The sequence below is a fragment of the Lissotriton helveticus genome, assembly GCF_964261635.1.
Source record: "Lissotriton helveticus chromosome 1_1 unlocalized genomic scaffold, aLisHel1.1 SUPER_1_unloc_3, whole genome shotgun sequence".
Classification (NCBI taxonomy): domain Eukaryota; kingdom Metazoa; phylum Chordata; class Amphibia; order Caudata; family Salamandridae; genus Lissotriton; species Lissotriton helveticus.
The window spans coordinates 4,476,849-4,496,074 of NW_027611670.1; the positions used below are offsets into that span (position 1 = coordinate 4,476,849).

General features: G+C 41.2%; 1 protein-coding gene across 2 annotated transcripts in view; it reads right to left on the reverse strand.

The window, feature by feature from the left end:
* Positions 1 to 19,226, reverse strand: part of LOC144805851 (uncharacterized) — a 98,537-nt gene that overhangs the window by 19,191 nt on the left and 60,120 nt on the right. The window lies entirely within an intron of this gene.

Sequence of the window (19,226 nt, forward strand, 5' to 3'; positions counted from 1 at the left end):
AACCAAGAATCTGAATGCCAAGGCTGGTACACAGAAGGTTCTCTAATATCTACGCAAGGATATCCTTGGATGAAGATAGAAGCTCATCCAACCTCCAAGCAGCACATGAAGAGAGCTCTATGAGTAAGGCACTGGAGACCCACAGGGGCTGATGTGGGGCAAAAAAAAGCCCTGGCAACAATGTTCAAACCAGCCTTCCTTCTTGCCCTGTATTTCTTACTGTTTGTTCCCTCTCTCACAATCTCTCCAGTCTCCTTCACTCTAGCTCTATTTTTCCCTTTTTTGCTTCCTAAAGGCAGCAGTGGTCAACTGTCAGGAATGGCCTCAAGTGGCATCAGCCCCAGGGAAATGACAACAAAAAAGCATGGCTGGTCCAGCTCTGCAGGTGAAGTAAAGTGAACAATCTGAAGCGAGGCTATCATTTCCAAACTAAGAGGTTTCATAAATCATCTATATGGCAAGGGCCATGCCACATCTGTGCTACTGATACCAGTGTGGCATCAAATCATCTATCCCACCAAAGCTCAACCACAGCGAAGTGCCAGCAGAGAACCCACACAAAGGTCAGCAGGAGAAGACTAGGTTATGGATCCCATATTTTCACTGACACCAGTGCAGTAGCATTTCACATGACTTGCTGTAGCCTCACCAACTCAGCTGCCCAACATCTTTCCTGTCCTTGAACTGCTCATACAAGGACCAGCCAGAAAGGAGTCAGCTCAAAGGGAAGCCAAATCTAGTGTTTTCCCTTGAACTAGAGGCTGAAGTAATCCCTATATGGAATGGGAGGGGTGTAGGATGAGCACTGCCCGCAGCTGGAATTCAGACAACAGATCACTTGTGGAGTCACCTCCCTGCCATGGGACCACACGCCAGAGAATGTTCCTTCTAGGGCTGTCAATAGCTAATGGTGCGGGCCACAAAAATCACTCCTTGCAGCGATGGCCTTCCACCTACCGGCATTTGCTGTGCTGCACCGGGAGGGCAAAGGATGGTTCTCTCCCCAGCACATGACAAAAGTATTCTCTGTCGGAGGATTCAGAGTGAGTAGGGCAAGAGACGTTGCACCTTGACGTAAGTGACTACAGGGTGAGGTCTCCACTAATTTCCGTGGATTTGGAAAACAAACAATGAGACACTGGTATTCTTAGGGATTGTGCCTACAGAGGGCAAGGATTACCAAAAACCTAACCCTGCCATATAGTCAGTAACTAGGAGGGATCTAAACAAAAGGGATCTGTACCTTAGGAAGGCCATTGACCGGGTTGGGAACTTGTTAAAGGCTGAAATGTGTTGGTACACGTAGATAGGGAATGGTGATGTTGTTTCTCTTATATACCCAATACATTTTTAATCCTGCCAATGAGGGCCTATCATCAAAGTATGGAGAAACACTCTTAGATTTCTTTCTGCAATAGGGATCCCTCTAAAAAAAATTGCTAAAACATGCACTCCACACTGAGCGTTGGTCTGCAGCCATAATGAAGCTTGTCACTATTTAGTGGCTAAGGGCAATTTTAACAACCTAATTGGAGTCCCAGCTAATTTTTTCCTCCCAGTTTTTGCTTCCCTAGTCAAACAGGTTTTACATAGTCTTTCCCATAGAGTGAGTACAAGTCTTCTCCAGACTTCTGGGGAGCTGCCAGCCTAGCGAAGCTGAAAGGAGGGCTCCATTGGGATTGGCCCAAGGCAACGGACATGGGCCCCATGAAGTACTCACTGCACCCTCCAGTTTAGGCTATGGAAATGCCTCCTCACTCTATCCACACAACAAGTGCTGCACCACAGGGGGCAAGAGTTGGCTTCCCTAGCACACTAGACATACAAGCTCTCAGGGCTCCCAGGTCTCAATTCACCAATCTGCCAAGGGCAGGTGGTGTAAAATGTGTTTTCATTGTACAGGCTTGCAAATGCTTGTCTTCATTTTAGCAATAATCATTCCACTTAGATTATCTGGATAAGATATATCTGGTATCACCAATAACACGAATATTGACAAGAAATCTAACAAAGCACACTGCAACACTGATAGATAGTACCAAACTCCATAGAGATAAGTCTATAACAGATTTTTCCCTTAATGTCTTTCCAAAACATTTGTATGAATAAGTGAAGACTATGGATGTTAGTGATCGTAATGTATGCATGCAATTACTTGCATCTGTAATAGAAGGTGTGACCTAAATTCACCTACCTTTGGCGTATGGGATAACCTGTAGTGTTCTAGCCAGAATATTATTATACTGACAGATGCTGAGCCCGATTCACAGAACTAACTTAAGACAAAATCATAAACGTACTACTCTTGGTATTCACAGAAGGCATTTAGAAGTAGTAAAGTTAGGATTTTGTCTTAAGTCTTTCTTAAGTATGTCCTAAGTTTGTCAAACTTAAGACAAAATACTACCTTTACTACTACTAAAGGCCTTCTGTGAATACCAAAAGTAGTAGGACAGACTTAAGACAGACTTAAGACAGTCTTATGACAAACTTAAGACAAACTTAAGCCAAACTAAGGACAGAATTAAGACAGACTTAAGGCACACTTACGACAAACTAAAGACAAATGTAGGACAGGCTTAAGACAAAATCCTAACTTTACTACTTCTGAATGCCTTCTGTGAATATCAAACGTAGTAAGTTTAGGATTTTGTCTTACGTTAGTTCTGTGAATTGGGCCTGTAGTCCACAAACTAAACAAAGTAAAACCTGCTAAAATCTTTGGAGAATTTTTCTTAGAAACTAAGGGCCCGATTCACAGAATGAACTTAAGACTCAATCCTAAACTTACTACTATTTTGGTATTCACAGAATGTACTTACTACTTTTGGTATTCACAGAAGTTAGGATTTTGTCTTAAGTATGTCTTAAGACAAACTTAAGACAGACTTAAGACAGATTTAAGACAAAATCCTCACTTAAGTCGGTCTTAAGTCGGTCTTAAGTCGGTCTTAAGTCGGTCTTAAGACAAAATCCTAACTTCTGTGAATACCAAAAGTAGTAAGTAAGTTCCATCCGTGACCGAAAGCGGAGTACCTTGATGCTTAAAGCAGTCAGGATCCTAAGTTTCTGTATATAATGTTTACATAAGGTATAGGTTGTAGTTCTGACATTTTAATAAGGTACCCCGTTGTCCAGCAGCTCATTACTTAAACATAGATCAGGAAAACGGAGTAAATGTGAGTGCATGGTGTTATGGGCCCCACCGACAAAGGTTTGTATGAATACAGTTGAGTAGGTATTTTTCTGGGTTTGTATCATAAGCAAAATTTATGGTAGCCGCGCTGGATCAACACAAACTCCCACAACACAGAGATTTGAGTGTTAAGTTGTCAAGTTTGTCACAAAGTCAGAAAGCTGATCAATACAATATTCAAACATATTTATGAAAAGGAAGAACAGCAGGCAACTTGAGCTCAATCAAAGGCACATTTCCCAATAGGACCCTACTCACTGGAAATCTGTTACTGTGACAGTTCCAACATGCCCTGCCTGCTGTCCATCGGTTGACTAAGTCCATCTGTCCACATTGCAAGATGACTATGGTGTGTGGACTTTAATTAACATCCTCCTGCCTTCACACTGGACACCTACTGTTGGGCCAACAACCTTTGTTCTCCATGGAAGCTTATGGAATGCCTTATCCAGAGGCCCGAGTGAATGAAGTAAAGCCACTGCAGAATGGGGAGCATGGAAAAACTGTTTAATACCGGAGAAACACCACTTCTAGGGCAACTAGAGGACAATGTAACACATTATGGAAATGTTGCATCTTGAAGTTCACAGATCTCAGGAACTCATGCCCTAGATTAATACTTCCTAATATCATAGACCTACGGATGGGATGAGATTATTAAGGGCCACCAATGGGCAAGATCATCCTGAAAAAATGAATAATGCTTTGATTGTTTTGAGATCTACTTCCCCTAAACCAATTATATAAATTGAGTTTAATTCACGTTACATGTTCACACCCAATCTTACATAAAGAAATACAGTATTTACAAATATTTATGAAGTTTTGGAAATGTGGAATTAATCTGGATTTCCCTAACTGTGCACCTAACACCATTGCAGTATATTTGATCAAATGTATGCTCACACCCACAATAGCCCTATTAGCGGTCAATTCCAAGCAACGATTACATTCCTGGTACCATCATATAGTTGGTGTTCTTAAAAAGGGGTTCTCCCACATCTACTTTCTTTTAAACTCTGTTAAGAGTGTTTAAAATTCAAAACAATTGTAGTAATTTGGGCTAGTAAATGGCAAAAACATCTGATAGCTTTGTTCCCAAATATTCATGTCAGACATACAGCCTCTGTAGTTTGGCTCAATATAATGGCCATTCCAGTCCTAGAGGAAAAACCTACAATCTAATAGTGTCCAGTAACAAACTATTGGTATTTTTAAAAACTAGATAGTCCATCTGCCTTTTTATACCGCCAAATAAAGCTCCTATTGGCAACTTAAAAAAAATGGAGTAGGACAAGTACAAGTATTGTTGAGAACAGGTAAACATGCTGACCGAAAAGATTCATTTTAAAAAACATGCATCTACCTATGACACTACTAGGTAATTATTCTCATTTTCATGACATCATCAAATTATGCATTCTTTCATTGCTTCACCTAAGACAGCAGCAAACATAAAGCAAAATAAATCACACTTCCCATGAACGCTTGGAAAGTAAGTACAACATGAAGTCACTGTACTTATTAAACAATAAATGCTCACTTAACCCATAGCCTACCCTGACTGAGAGCATCAGGTCCTCCTTCCTTGCTGCTCCAACTCAATTCAATTCAAAAGTTCTTTATTCGAGTATTTACTCATAAAAGCAGACAAACAAACACATAATAAAATACAATTAAATTACAAAGTCAGAGATGACTTTAAGCACAATACACATTAAAAAAAGGGGTTTAAAATAACATTGCATTCAGTTATTTGTCATCAAGGTGCAAAGTTCATATAATAAGGTCATATTAAAAACAATCCTATTACATAGTTAAAAATTAATAAAAAAAAAAAAAAAAATTCGTCAGATAGACACCTGGCATGGGAACAGAGAATAGATAAACTAGCAGTCTCTGATCAGCTAGGCAGAGAGTAGTCACACTACTAGCAATCTCTGCCTAGTTACCCACGCCCACCCCAAAAACTTAGCAATCGCTATAATAATCCAATTTAAGGAGGTAGTTTTAACAATGCGTAGAGCGACCATGCTGCTTTTAGTACCCAGATTTCTACACATGGGGGCCAACCAAACACGTCTAGGAACAGAATATGCATGACAAACAAACAAGAAGTGACCCAGCGTCTCTTTACCTTCCCCACAAACTGGGCAAGTAGCTGGACCTCCATTACTCCATTTAGATGTTAAATTACCAAGAGGTAGAGAGCCAGCCCTCATTTGGAAAAACAGTTTCCTGTCCATGGGTTTAGTTATAATATCCCAGTAGATTTCAAACATTGGAAACAGTTTAGCTTCAAGGAAGGCAGTCGTCATAGACCCATTGTTATTGTTAAGGAGACTCTTATTTTCAACCTGTTCCCAATAAAGGTTTTTTATAAACATCTTAGATGGAAAGGATGACCCGGTTGGATCAGACCACAGTTCGCTTAACCCTAGTTCACTTAATGCTATTCTCAATGATCTAAACCATTTAATTTTATGAAATTGATCTGCTTTGATCACATCAGCAAATCCTTCTGCATATTGTGACAACTCGGGGGTGGTCCAAATTCTACGCCAATATAATATCGGTCGAAGTTTACACATAGCCGAGATTTCCTTCCTCCCAAGATCATATCTGAGTGGCAAGAGGGGACTACTCTGTGGGGTGCCAGTTAGTTTTCGGAGGAAGCTATTCTCTGACCTCTGTAGCTCCTGGAGGTTTTCTTGCCCCCACAGCTCTGCCCCATACAGTGCGGACCCTATTGCTTTAGCCTCATATATGATTAATGGCGGTTTGATTGGTTTAGTTAAAGATTTCATGTGCTCCTTAATGATGGTACCAGCCAGTTGTTTGTGTCTTAATACTGCCAGATTTAAGTGGTGGTTCCATCTGTTGTCATTTGAGATATGTATCCCCAGATAGGTAAAAGAATTCACTACTTCAAGGCAACGCCCACTCATGGTTATTTTGGATTTAAAATTCCTACAAGGATTAAAAACCATGAGTTTTGTTTTAGCTGCGTTTACCTCCAAGCCATGATCACTACAAAATTTGTCAAAAATTACCAATGCCTTTTGCAGACCGCTAGGGGATTTTGATAAAATTAAGGTGTCGTCTGCGAACATTAAAATAGGAACTTTTGCACCAGCGAGTGAGGGAGCATCTACGGGCTCAGCTTGCATACGGGGAACAATTCCGTTTATAAAAAGAGTAAACAATGTCGGTGCCATTGAACAACCCTGTCGAACCCCACGCTCGACAGGGAAGTCAATAGTATCGTTGCCGTAGCCACCCCATTGGATCTTAGCATAAGTGCCCTCGTGAAGTCTCATGATCAGGGTTAAAATAATCATCGGGACCCCCAGAGCTGCCAACACTTCCCACAATTTTGCCCTCGGCACCAGGTCGAATGCAGCTCGTAGGTCAACAAAAGCTGCGTAGAGACTGCATCCGCCCAGGACCACTGTCCGCCATTGTATCAGTTGGAAGCGAAGACCTGGTCTACAGTGCTAGTAGCTCTGCGAAACCCAGCCTGAAAAGGGGATAGGACGTTCTGCTCCTCAGCCCAATCAAGCAGATTATTAATGATTACACGTCCTACCACTTTTTGGACCGTGTCTATTAAGCTGATTGGGCGGTAATTACAGGGTTGGGCACGATCCCCCTTTTTATATACTGGGATAATGACAGCACCCCGCCAGGATACCGGGATTTCAGCACCCCTGGCTATATGGTTTAGTAAAAGGCAGATGTACTTGCTCCACCTATCGGTGTCATCTAAGAAGACATCCGCCGGGACTCCGTCGTTACCCGGGGCTCTGCCCCTATGAACAGATTTCAGGGCAATCAGGATTTCGCTTAGCATAAAAATATCTTCATCTGCGAACAGATATATTAGGTTAGAGTTGCTAACAGGCTGATCTCTGGAAGAGTACTGCTCGCTGAAGAACTTAACCCAGGCATCATGAGGGACATTATTGTTGGGAGGCTCTGGAGATCTATCATGGCCCCATTTGACAATATGCCAAAATTGTCTAGAATTTCTAATTTCACTAGCACCTCTCAGTTTCTGCCAGTGGTCTTCATCCCAGTCTCTTTTTGCCCTGGCAATACAGTTTTTATAGTGCTTCCTGGCAGACCGAATATCACTCAATTTATTGCTTTTGATTGCAGCTCCTAGTTTAAATCTTGCTGCCCTGCAATTATGATTGTACCACTTTGCTGATTTAAATGGACAAGCCCTATTATTTCGTGCGGGTTTTAAGAAAAAGTTTTTGACTTCATTAAAGAGAGTCGTATGAACTGTGTTGACATCTTCTTGTCCTTGTACATAAGCAGTAATATTTTCCAGTGCCAGAATGGCCTTATCTGTCGCTGCTCTTATCTTTTCCAGGGCCTGCTGGTCAGTCTTAACACCAGACCATCTTAACCTGCGCATGTTATTGGATGGCGTAATCATTGGGGGCACAAGTAGGTCACCAGGATTTGGAGTAATTACGTTAGGTGTCCACCAATTATGTGAGACGCATAGCGGGTCGTGGTCGCTTTCTATCCTGGCTGTAACTACCATGTCACTGAGAGATGACCATATCGATAAACTACAGATGACGTAGTCAATGCGACTTTTGCTTCGCCCGTTATTAAACGTCATGGCGGGAACACGGTCTGATTGGGTTCGGCCGTTCAGGGCTCGTAGCCCATGCTCCAAGCACATAGCGTTTAGACCTAGGATGTCAGCCGTCCACCGAGTTATCGGGGGGGACTCTAGTGTGGGAATGTCCCAGAGCTTATCTTCCTCCGATCCCAGAGGAGAATCACCAGTGATGAGAGGTTCGAATGTCCGATTCAGATCACCTGCAATTAGAATGTTTTTTCCTGCAGATTGGGTCTCAAGAAGTGTAAAAAGGCACATAAGAACCTCAGATCTACCTTTGCTGCCACCTCTAGCATAGATATTATAAATATCTATGGAGATGGGTAAATCACTGGTCAATCTGATAAGCTGTATATCATTTTGGTCAAGTTCCACACATTTTACAGCGATTTTTAAAGACTGCCTAACCCATATGGTACGGCCCCCCATCGGCCGCCCTTTAGGGCCCTTAATAGCAGGAACATAAAAATGTACATACCCCAATGCAAAAGTAGGCTCACACGCCCAAGTCTCCTGAAAGATACAGAGGTCATACCTGTTAATAAATTCAAACCAATCAGCACTGTCCATTTTGGAAGATATTCCAGCCACATTCCATGACAAAAGATTCCCTGAAATAGGTGTCATAAGAGTACCGGGGTTTGTAATATGCTTGTCTGACATCCTACCCCCTATAGCCTGGTTTATGGTTGTAACATTAGATAACCCAGGTAAATCGACAGACATCAGCCCCAGAGGGCTAGTTGTTGTTAAATTACAGGCTAAATCAGGTATACTTTTGGCACAAAGAGGCACGGTAACAGAATTACAGGTAGATGGTTGTCAATCGCAATCGCTTAAGTTGGACAATGCAGAAAAACGATTTTCCAACCCCAGACCCCAGTCCACTGAAGCAACATCCTTTCTCCCCCTCTTAGACACAATGTTCCATTTGGTTCTTAAAATACTTGAGTTTGGTCCGCTTCCCTTTCTAGGATAGAAGAAGTCCAAAGTCAATGGAACGATTGAAGTTGTTCGCCTTTGTGGTGGTAAGATGTTTGGTAAGATATTAGGCAAGACCCCAGGGTCAGAGAAATGGAGGACGACACACTCCCCTTTGAATTTTTTCACCCTGTCCCCGATCCACTGTACCCTTCTCGCTTTGACGAGCTCTTCAGAGAGTTGCTGCTTTCCCCAGGGAGTAATTACCATGTTGGTGGTTAACCATGATAAGGATTTGTTTCTTAGAGAAGATGTTGTTTCCCGCTCACCTTGAGCCAAGGGAGAAACATTGGCAAGGACAAGTACCAATGGGGATGCTTCAACCACAAGCTCGAAAGTCCCTTTTTCAATAAATGGGTCTTCAACAGCAGGAGCAGGGATCGAGGTAATATGGGAATCACCAGGTAGAGTGTTATTACTTGCCATTAGGGGGTTTGATACAGGGGCAGGGATGAGACCACTAACAGCTGTAGTTACTGATTTGTTTACAGATTCCTCTATCTTTGCAGAGACATTTTCCGGAAGTTTCCCTATCTCACCCATGGTTTTTTGTAATAGACCTTCCAGTCGGTTAACCTCAGAAGTTAACTTGTCTATTTTGCTAACCAGGGGTTTGACCACACCTTTAATTTTTGTGTCCATCAGAGCCAGTAGTTTATTAAATTGGGCATTTGAAAGTGTAACATACGCCTCATTAGTCAGGTCATGCTCCTCTTCCTCAGAGTGTTTCCTCGGGGGGTTTGCTACTCTATTCTTGGCTGACCTGAGACATTCCCGTTTACCCGGGACGGGTGCTGGAGGGGAAGTAGAATGATCCTGACTAATAATTATATCAGACAGTACCTCATTGACGCTAAGATCTTCAATTACACCAACGGTACCACTGGGCTGTATAGTGATAGTATCCGGAAACAAGTCAGGTGTAGCACTATTAGTGCTATTGTTGATTAGAAGGCCAAAGGGATCGTCAGCCTCGATGTCAATAAAGGGAGATTGGGTAGATGAGTCTATTCCCAAAGAGGCTCTTCTGTCGATGTTAATTTTTTCAACAACTTGTACCAGATAGTTCTCAATAGAGTTGCTAGGAGTAGTTAACTTTTTAGGAGGCATCATACACTTTATAAACAACCAAAGTCAATGTAACTTACGTAGCAATCTGCAAAGAAGGTGTCGATATGCAGAGGCGTCAGCTCCAGAGCAGCGAGCCAAGAGACCAAGCCCAACCCAACCTTGGCCAACCTCGGACGGCCTCAGACGGCCCGCCCTTTGCCCGGGCTTCGCCCGGCTCGTCCTGCGCGCGTCCCGCGATGCGCGGGTCAGGTGTGTTTAAATACGCCTCCTCGGGGCGTTGCAGTATGGTGTACCTTAGCCCCAATGCCTTCTGGGCAAGGTAGTGTCCTTTCCAGCGCCGATATTCACCCTGGTGCGAGCGTTTCCCGTGAAGCGGGAAACGCGAGAGGTGACAGTGAGTCCGATGAAAGGGCGCGTGGCTCACCCTAATCCGTAAGCCCCAACAGCAGTGCTTCACAAAGGGACCGGCAATCCGTGTGCTCCAACTCAAGTTAAGTATTTACATTATATTTCAGTATGTAATTATTAATACGGTTGTATTTTGTATAAACACTATTTGTTTCCATTAATATGATGTACTTGTAGGGAGTGTTCTATGCCCTTAATTCACATGTAGTGCATATCTGCTGCTGGTTCAGCAAGAGCGGTATCATTTTTGCATGCTCTTCCTGCCTCACAGCGTCTGCTTCTATAACCCTTTCTTGTGGCACTTTGGCTTTCTTTGGTGACAGTGCTGTATGTCACCATCTTCATTACAGCAATGACCTGGGACATGCCACCCTCCTACTGGGATTCCTTACCCATCTTTCCAACTGGAATGGAAGTCTCAGTTCCTCTTTACCGAGAAACAGTTTCTTAAGCCTGCGTGCAAAATGGTTGATTCTCCTGTGCCTAATTAATAAAAAATGCATTTGACTATTGACAATATTGTACCTTACTTAATGGAGGATTATTATTTAGCATCTCATAGCTTATCCTTTACATATATATTTATATAATAAATGAAATAAATGTTTTTTAGATATATTTATAGATTTCCATAAAAGGAATGCCATATCTCTTGGGTTGTATGAGTAACATTCAGAAACAAGATGAGGGAGCAATTGTTAAAGGGCAACTTAAGGACTCAGCCCATGAGGCAGTTGTGGACATCATGTGGGGCATTTAAAAAATATAGAGACTGAAGTGCAGAAAAACCATTGCAAATAACCCTTAGATCTGCAAGTGTCAAAGATTGGTAAGAATTATTTTCCATTTTTTTTTAACAAAATCCCAATTTAGGTAATAACATTTTGGAATTTCTTGATGCCGGCCCTTGTTAGTCAGAGCTTTTCTCCACGGTGCAAGGACTTCACGTTCCATTTCCAGTGTGCGCATTCAGTATACTCATGATGGACCAGTAGGATTTAGATTTATATGATAATGAAGGCAAGGTAGATCTTGATACCCATATCTGGCTTGTGCTCCAGAGGAAGCAGTGAAAAAGGTCTCCTGAAGAAATGGGCCTCTCTAAATAATTACAATTAAAACAAATAATATTGTTTTAGTTTCTAGAAGTGAGTATGTGCTGAGCTTTCCTAAAACATCATCCAAATTTAATGGAATATGTTCAACCTAATCATGTGGGTCAATATGTCTCTGCAAGATTAATACATTATTTAGATAAGTTATCAAGGAGCAGACTGTGCTCTGAGTGTACACACCCCTTTTAAGCCAAAATGAATACAGTAACTCTTGTGACAGATCCCCATTTGTTACTCATGTTTCAAAGTTCCAGATCTGGACTCTTTGACAAGAGTGACTGTGGGATGTGGCGAGACCTTGTATGAGGATTCTAGATTTAGCAGAAGAGCCTACACTACTGATCCCTCTATCTTATCAAATTAGGAGCAAAGGGCAGTTTCCGTACATAGTAATGATGATTCACTTATGGAGAGATGTATAAGTTTATTGTTAAAAATAAATACCAAAAGAGGAAGATTAGGGTCAAAAGGGGAGAGTGTGCAAGTAAACAGACTGTTCTTTGGTGATTCCTTCATTAAGGAAATACCCAAAGGTGTCTCTTTATTTGCTTCAATTGCCAAACCACAATTTCTGCTAAGAAAGATTTTGGTGATCAAACGCTTTAGGCAGGTCTAGCAAAGACAGGAACCTCTTTGCAGCGGATTATCCTTAAGAGAAAAGAGAAATTTCAGAGGCTTCTACACTTACCAATTGGGCTACAGGCAACAGTTCTATATATAGCAAACAAGGACCTTACAAAGAGGAGCTTAAAAAATACAGGTAAATCTCTTTAGATTCTGCTCATCCGCCTGTAGGAGGTTGTATGGCTTTTTTCCTTACAACACAGCGGTCAGTCAGCAAATGATTTGGTGCTAGCTGACAGGTATTTTCAAAAACCTTTTAATGAAACCTCTTTGCACAGAATATGATCTTCCGTTTTTCAAAAAATGCTTACCCTATTTCTCTTACTGTTCATTGTGGGTAGACTTTTGGAATTGTTTGGGAGCCTGTAATGTGGTGTGTTATTGCACATATTCTTTTAATGGCTTACTTTTGCTTTCATGTTCGAGTTGTTGAACAGGTGGACCACTTTTGGCCTTTTGTGACTCCGTAATGAAACAACTATATGTTAACACTGTTGTTGATATTTTTATATCTGGTACAAAATGTCCAACAATGATGAAGCAGTCCGTCAAGCTTCAATATACATCTTTATTTATAATGTAATTGTTATAAAGGAATAAACCACGCCTGCTTCACCTCATTTGGAAGAAGCATGTGCTATGAACTTGTGACCTACTGGGTCCACTGGGTTGCTAGGTACACTGAGCTAAGAGTGTATTTGGAGGGAAGGGTGTTAAAGAGACAGAACATCTTTTAAAAAGGTGAGGAGTGATGACAATTTAAGTAATGGCAAGTTTTACTTTCCAACTCAGGACTATGTAATAAACTATTGTGTAGTATTTACATTTCTTTTAAATGAAGCTAGATATAGGTTTGAACTTCTGTTTGTATTGTGATTTATCTATGATCGCAAATACATAACAAAAACACAGAGACCTGAATCTCTGTTTAAAAGAGAGGGAAAGGGTTAACAGATTCTAACCATTCACGTGGAGATAGTGTAGTCTAAAATGAGACATGATTTAATTTGCTATCTTTCTTATGATCACAGAGTGCAAAGTTGAAGAGGTTGCCATTTTATGGTTGCTTTGCATGAGAGTGGTGTACTATTCTTGTGCTTAGTATTTACAAATCCTAAGAGTTTCAAAGTATCCACAGAGAGCTCAAACAACAATAAGATCTACAAACTCATTTCCCTGGTATGTGCATAACTTTTTAATCCTTTAAAAAATATGCATTAGAAATAAAGATGTATATGGGAGATAACAAGAAAAGAGTATCACAATGATGTGAAAAAATATATTAGATGAACTGTATCTAATACAAGGTTTGTGTTTAAGAGGTTAGTGGTGAATATTTTGGGAAGTAAGAGAAACATTATTTTGTGCCTCTTTATTAAATTGTGTATTTTATTGGAAAATAACTGCATAATATTGTGGAAAGTTGCAATGAAGAACTAAGAATTTTTTAAATGTCTAAACTTCATGTGCAGAATAGATTTATTTGTTATTTGCATTCTGGGAGTTGTAGTACTTTCGTAACATTATTAAACAGGAATAGAGTGGTTCACAAATAAAAGATGAGAACATTTTGTCCTCTTGTATATGAATTAGAAAGTAGTAATACTTGTTAGTATGTATAGGGAAGTGTTTGTCAATGTGTTTATTAACTTATGTGACCACTTTGTGTTGGAAAGTGTGTTATTGGTAGGGGTAAATGTAGGTCTGCCACTGGCAATAAGGCTACTAACACATGATAGGACCCAGCATAGGTCTTAGAACATTATTCCTACTATCAACCCTTGGTAACGTGGCTGTGAGCAGACAGGCTTAACTTCAAAGACACGTATGTAAAGCATTTAAAAACGCAATTTCAGTAAATAATTAAAACACAACACAAAATAAAAATCCAACACCAATTCATAAGAAATAGGTAATATTTTTATCTTTTAAATGCCACCAAAATGAAAACAATCCACTGTAGGGAACCAGAAATATGAATTTGTAAAGATTAGTCACTTTCTAGTGCTCAGAAACCAACAGTGTCCCTTTTAGTCATTTAGTTTTCTCTGACAGGGACACCTTTAGAAATTGTTCTGGAGAATCTCACCAAATGTGTTGTGCCACCTTCTCCAGCAGGCGGGGTCCAGTTAGAACTCCTTCCTGAAGTTTTGCTTGCGGGTCCAAAGTATCCAACACACAATACAAGGTCTCGGAATCTCCAAGAGGGTCCTTGAAAGTGTGAAACTTCAATTCTGCAATCCACCTGAACACAACACTTACAAATCCACTGGTACTCCAGGCTGGGAATTTTGGGGGATGTCCAGGTAAGCTCTGTTAACCTGTAGCTTGCCGGGAGTCCACTCTTTAGTCATTTTGCAGCAAGGTAATCCACAGGGCTGCAGCTTCAGTTGGTGTCGTCTTCAGGCCTTAGAAAAATCTTTGCACAGCAAAACTTCACAACAGGGCACTTCTTGCTGCAGTAAGTTTCAAGCAGCAGATCTGGAGGGCTCTGCCCCTCTCAGATACTTATTCAAAATTCTCTGGGTCAAGAAACAGGTCACTTCTGACCAATGAAACCAGGGTAACTCCTCATAGTTATGACCACATCCTGTAGAGTGGCATTATTTTGTCCCAGAGTGCAACAAATGTTTCAAATCCATAATGGCTGATTTTACAGCAAGGAGGTAAGAGCTGGCTAAACACAGCCCCTTGGATGGCATATTTCCATGGCCTCTCCCCCTACCATCTGCACATACCTTCCTTAAGCCTAGCCCTGACTATGGGTCAAGAGTGTCAGATTGAAACTGAAACCCAGGCCTCCCCTCTACCTTGAAGAGCACGGTTTACGACCCCACCCCCAGGCATTCCTATAGACCAGCACACTGCCCTCCCAGCAGAGTTATTAACCCCAGGGGTTCTTTATCACCTGTTCAAAGCAGCCTGGCTAATCCACTTAACTCTGACCCATCAGCGCAGACCACTGGAAGGCTGAATTTGGACCTACAAACAAGACAGTCTTATATCTTCTTGTGTGTACACTTTAGGATAAATTCAACAATAAAATATTGTTGGATTTACTACTACCATTTTGGGAAGTCTTTGAATGGTCTGGCTAGCCCTCTCCTATCAATATATATTAATCAATAACTTCTTACCATGTTAACCTATGGGCCATGGGGTTGCAATAGGGAAAATTACTTGGGCCAGTTTTCTAGCACCAGGGCTTATAAAAACATATTTTATGAGTATTTCCCTAATTTCTACAGGACCCCCACCCTCTGTGCAACTAGGGGAGACTTTAGGGGTTCTGAATCTGCAGAAATATTGCAGATCCTCCTTACCCAGTGCTCCTAGCATTAAAGTCGAATTTGAGCAGCACTTTACCACAATGTGAGGAGTAAAGTGTGAAATTTCACTTTACCTAGGCATATAAAAACTCATTTTATAAGGGTGTACCTTATAGATAACTGACTCTCAAACCTTGGGATACCTAGGGGAGACCCTGGGAATCCGTAATATGAAAAAACATTGTAGGTTATCCATTTGTAAGTGCCCCTACCACCAAAGTCGAGTTTGGCCACAATTTACTGTTTAAAAGCTGTCTTGGCACCCAGTGCTTCTTTTAAACTGATCTCAGGCTTCAGCACTGCACACATGCTAGTGCAAAAAAAGCTGATGGCCTCTAAACTGCCGTGCCCCAGGGTAGTGGGGGCTTCTAGGTAGTTTCAATCCCCTGCCCTATTATATACTAGGGGACTACGGGGTAGATTGTGCCAATTACAGGGGTACCCCACCATACCATAGTGTACCCTAGTGGATGTTGTGTTTTTTTTTAACTGTATTCTAATGTGTTCCTTTCAGCTCAGCACTGGTCCTGGGCCTGGTTAGGCAGATCCCAGGGTCAGTCAAAATCAGTTACCACCAGAATCAGTCAGCAAAAAGTTGGGGGGTGTCCAGGGCACAGGATGACTTAGCAACAATTTGCATTTGGTTAGATGGTGTGATATGCTGTTTGTGATTGCACATAGCTATATATATGGTGGGACTTTTAAGTTTACTTAAAATGCTGAGAGGTATATATTTTTGGGAAGATGGCTTGAAGGTGTACATCTGTTAAGAAATCTCATATATGTTCACATGGTGATCTATGTTCAGTAAGGCTGATGAAAAGTTCATGTACATGGTAAGGGTAGTGGTTTTTCTTCAAACATGGTTGAAATGTAACAGGATTTTTAGTGCAGAATGCCTTGAGAGTTCCTGTGCTAGCTTCATTTGAAGTGTAACTTTTGTTTGTGATATGCTGACTATATATTTTAGAAGCAGAAGACATATTTGTGAATTGATGTAGGTATGCCATTCACAAAAGGTTTTGCGCTTTGAAAAATTTCAAAATGTCATTTTTCGTTTTAGTAACTTACTGATGTATGTGCAGACTCACTAACAATGCAATATATGCTTCTAGAGAGCCATGTATGCAATTATATATCAAGTGTGAGTGTGATATCTAGACGTTACTCACACATAGCTCAGAAGAATAGCATATATACAGTAACACAGGCAGTTTGATACTGACAGAAGGAGATAACCAATGAGTCAGAGATATAGGGACAACTGTTATGCATCTAACAGCAATGAAGGCACGTTTTCAGTCAGGCAGTATTCAGGCACTCGTGCAATCACCGAGCCACTAGTCAGGCATTCATCAAATCAGTGATTCACTATCCATGGAGTAATACAATTACCCAGACACTACATATGTACTCTTGCAATCAGGCAGACAGAAATTATGTAGACATTGAAGTATGCAGGCAATACCCATACATTCATTTAATCACCTAGGTACTAACAATTTACTTATGCAATTAACAAGGCTGTAACTATGCAGTCATTATAACACTTCACAGAACCTATGCAGTCATCTAAACTCCCACTTACAACCCATTCATTCACCGAAATACTGAGGCTCACGCATGCACTCATGAAACACTCAGGCGCTACTCAGAACTCATCTAATCACATAGAGAGTACCATTGTAGTAAACCTATCCATCCAGTACCGATGCAGTCATTTAATGTCTGAGGCAGTACACTTGCACTAATACAATCATCGCAGCAGTACACTTACTTTCATCCAATCTCTCAAGCTTTAACAATGGACTCAGGCATTCACTCAGACACTAGTCATGCACTCATCTAATTAACAACGCACTACTGATGCACTTATTCTGTTATCCAGGCACTGCCCATGTAGTTATCTAAACATCCAGGCACTGCCTGTTCACTCAACCAAAAACAAATCAGCAGCATCCAATCGCTGAAACATAATTCATGCATTCATCCTATAGGCTCGATGCTATGCATGCACTTAAACAATCATGTATGCACAATCCATGCACTCTGTAAATCACCTATATACTATGTATGCACTCTTGCAATCATCCAGACACTAGAGTTGCACTCATTGAAGCATCCCACCAGTATCTATGCATGTATTTAATTATTGAAGCATTAATCATGCACTTATCTAAACACCCAGATACTAGTCACTCATTCAATCATCCAGGGAGTATTGATGTATTCAACCACACACCCACGTATTTACAAGTTTTACTGAGGAATATGTAGTTTTTTTAGATCCATGTGGAGAATTATATATGCAACCTGTCACACACTCTTTGCAAGTACTCAGAAGAATTATTAAGCTATATGGTTGGGAATAGATAATGTGCAGATTTTTATATGCAGCGTTTCCCAAAATTTAAATCTGATACCTTATTCCAGTGCTTTAATCATTTTAATGCCCTCCTTTTTGGCAGCTGTTGCAACAAATTACAAATCATATTGATATGGGAATGTAGCTGACTATGGATAAGATGGAAAAGGTGAGTATCAGAGTGCCAGTTAGCTTCCTGTCATTTTTTGTGAACTAATTTGAATGAATATAAAGGCCAGCGGGTATCGCCTTTTGATCAAGAGGCGTGAAATGTTCAACTTGATGCGTTTTCCTCCAGAGAAATAAACGTCCCCTCCGTCACTCGCAAAAATGTTGAATGTTTAAGTTTCTTCACCTTTCGTCAATGTAATAGAACAGCTTTTCTTCAAAATTCATGTAGATACAAACGTAGATAATTTGTTTAAACAATCTTCCTTTTATTCATGTCATTGGAGTAAGCTTCATCAATGTGATAATGTCAGGAGATCATATTATACTTCCATCATTGGTCTTCAATTATCCATGAATACAAGACGGTGCCACCACAAAGGATCGTAAAAAAAATGAAGTGAAGGGAGCGTTACATAGAAATGTATGCTTGTGGGCGGTACCCCATTGCTTTGATGTAACACTCCCTCCACTTTTGACACTTTCTTTTTTTCCTTCTGTTTTGCGTTGACCGCGATGACGAGCACTATACATTGGAGGGTGAACTTCATTCTATTATTTTTTCTATTAAGTTATATTCTTCCACCGTTTTCATTGAGTTATGTCCTTTCCCCCTTTCTAGAATAGGGTCTTGGTTGTGCTTTCCTCCACCCGAACCAACTGAAAGCATGTTATTTAATTGTAAGGTGCGTAGGTAAGTAGTATTCACCGGGGCACGGTAGACGGCGCCAGCACAAGTTGCTATACAGGACCCAAAGAGAGTCCGCCCGCCCATTCCCCGAGACAGCTACCCTCCAGTAAGTTGTAGACACAAATGCATCTACAACACATAAGTGTGCAAACAGGCACACCCAAGAAGAGGGGTAATTGCACTACTTACATATGCACGTTACAACTAAATAACAAGCTCTCCATTGGTCCTGAAGAAAGCCCCCAGACACTTCTTGGTATACCTGGTCTGAAACATGTCGACCAGTCACTTTTTCAAACAGGTGTGATAGAACAGTTGCCCTTCTATCACTGCACCACCACTTTGTTTTAACCATTACCCCCATCTTCAACATAATAAAACAAAGATCGATAGATGGAGGTAATTTTAGGATACTGCACTCTCACCCTCAGAAGTGTGGCTCACTGGTTAGAGGAGGCAGACCTGGAAGCAGAGGTCAGCCCGGGACCAGGGTTCAATTCCCGGCTCGGTGGGATCTTAAGTCCTAAAATGTCCATGGACTCGACAATTCTCGCTCCGGTGCCTACTCGATTCACGGGTTCACACTCTGCGACTCTGGGCAATAGCTTGCTTAATCTCCACAACGGCCCCTCGCGG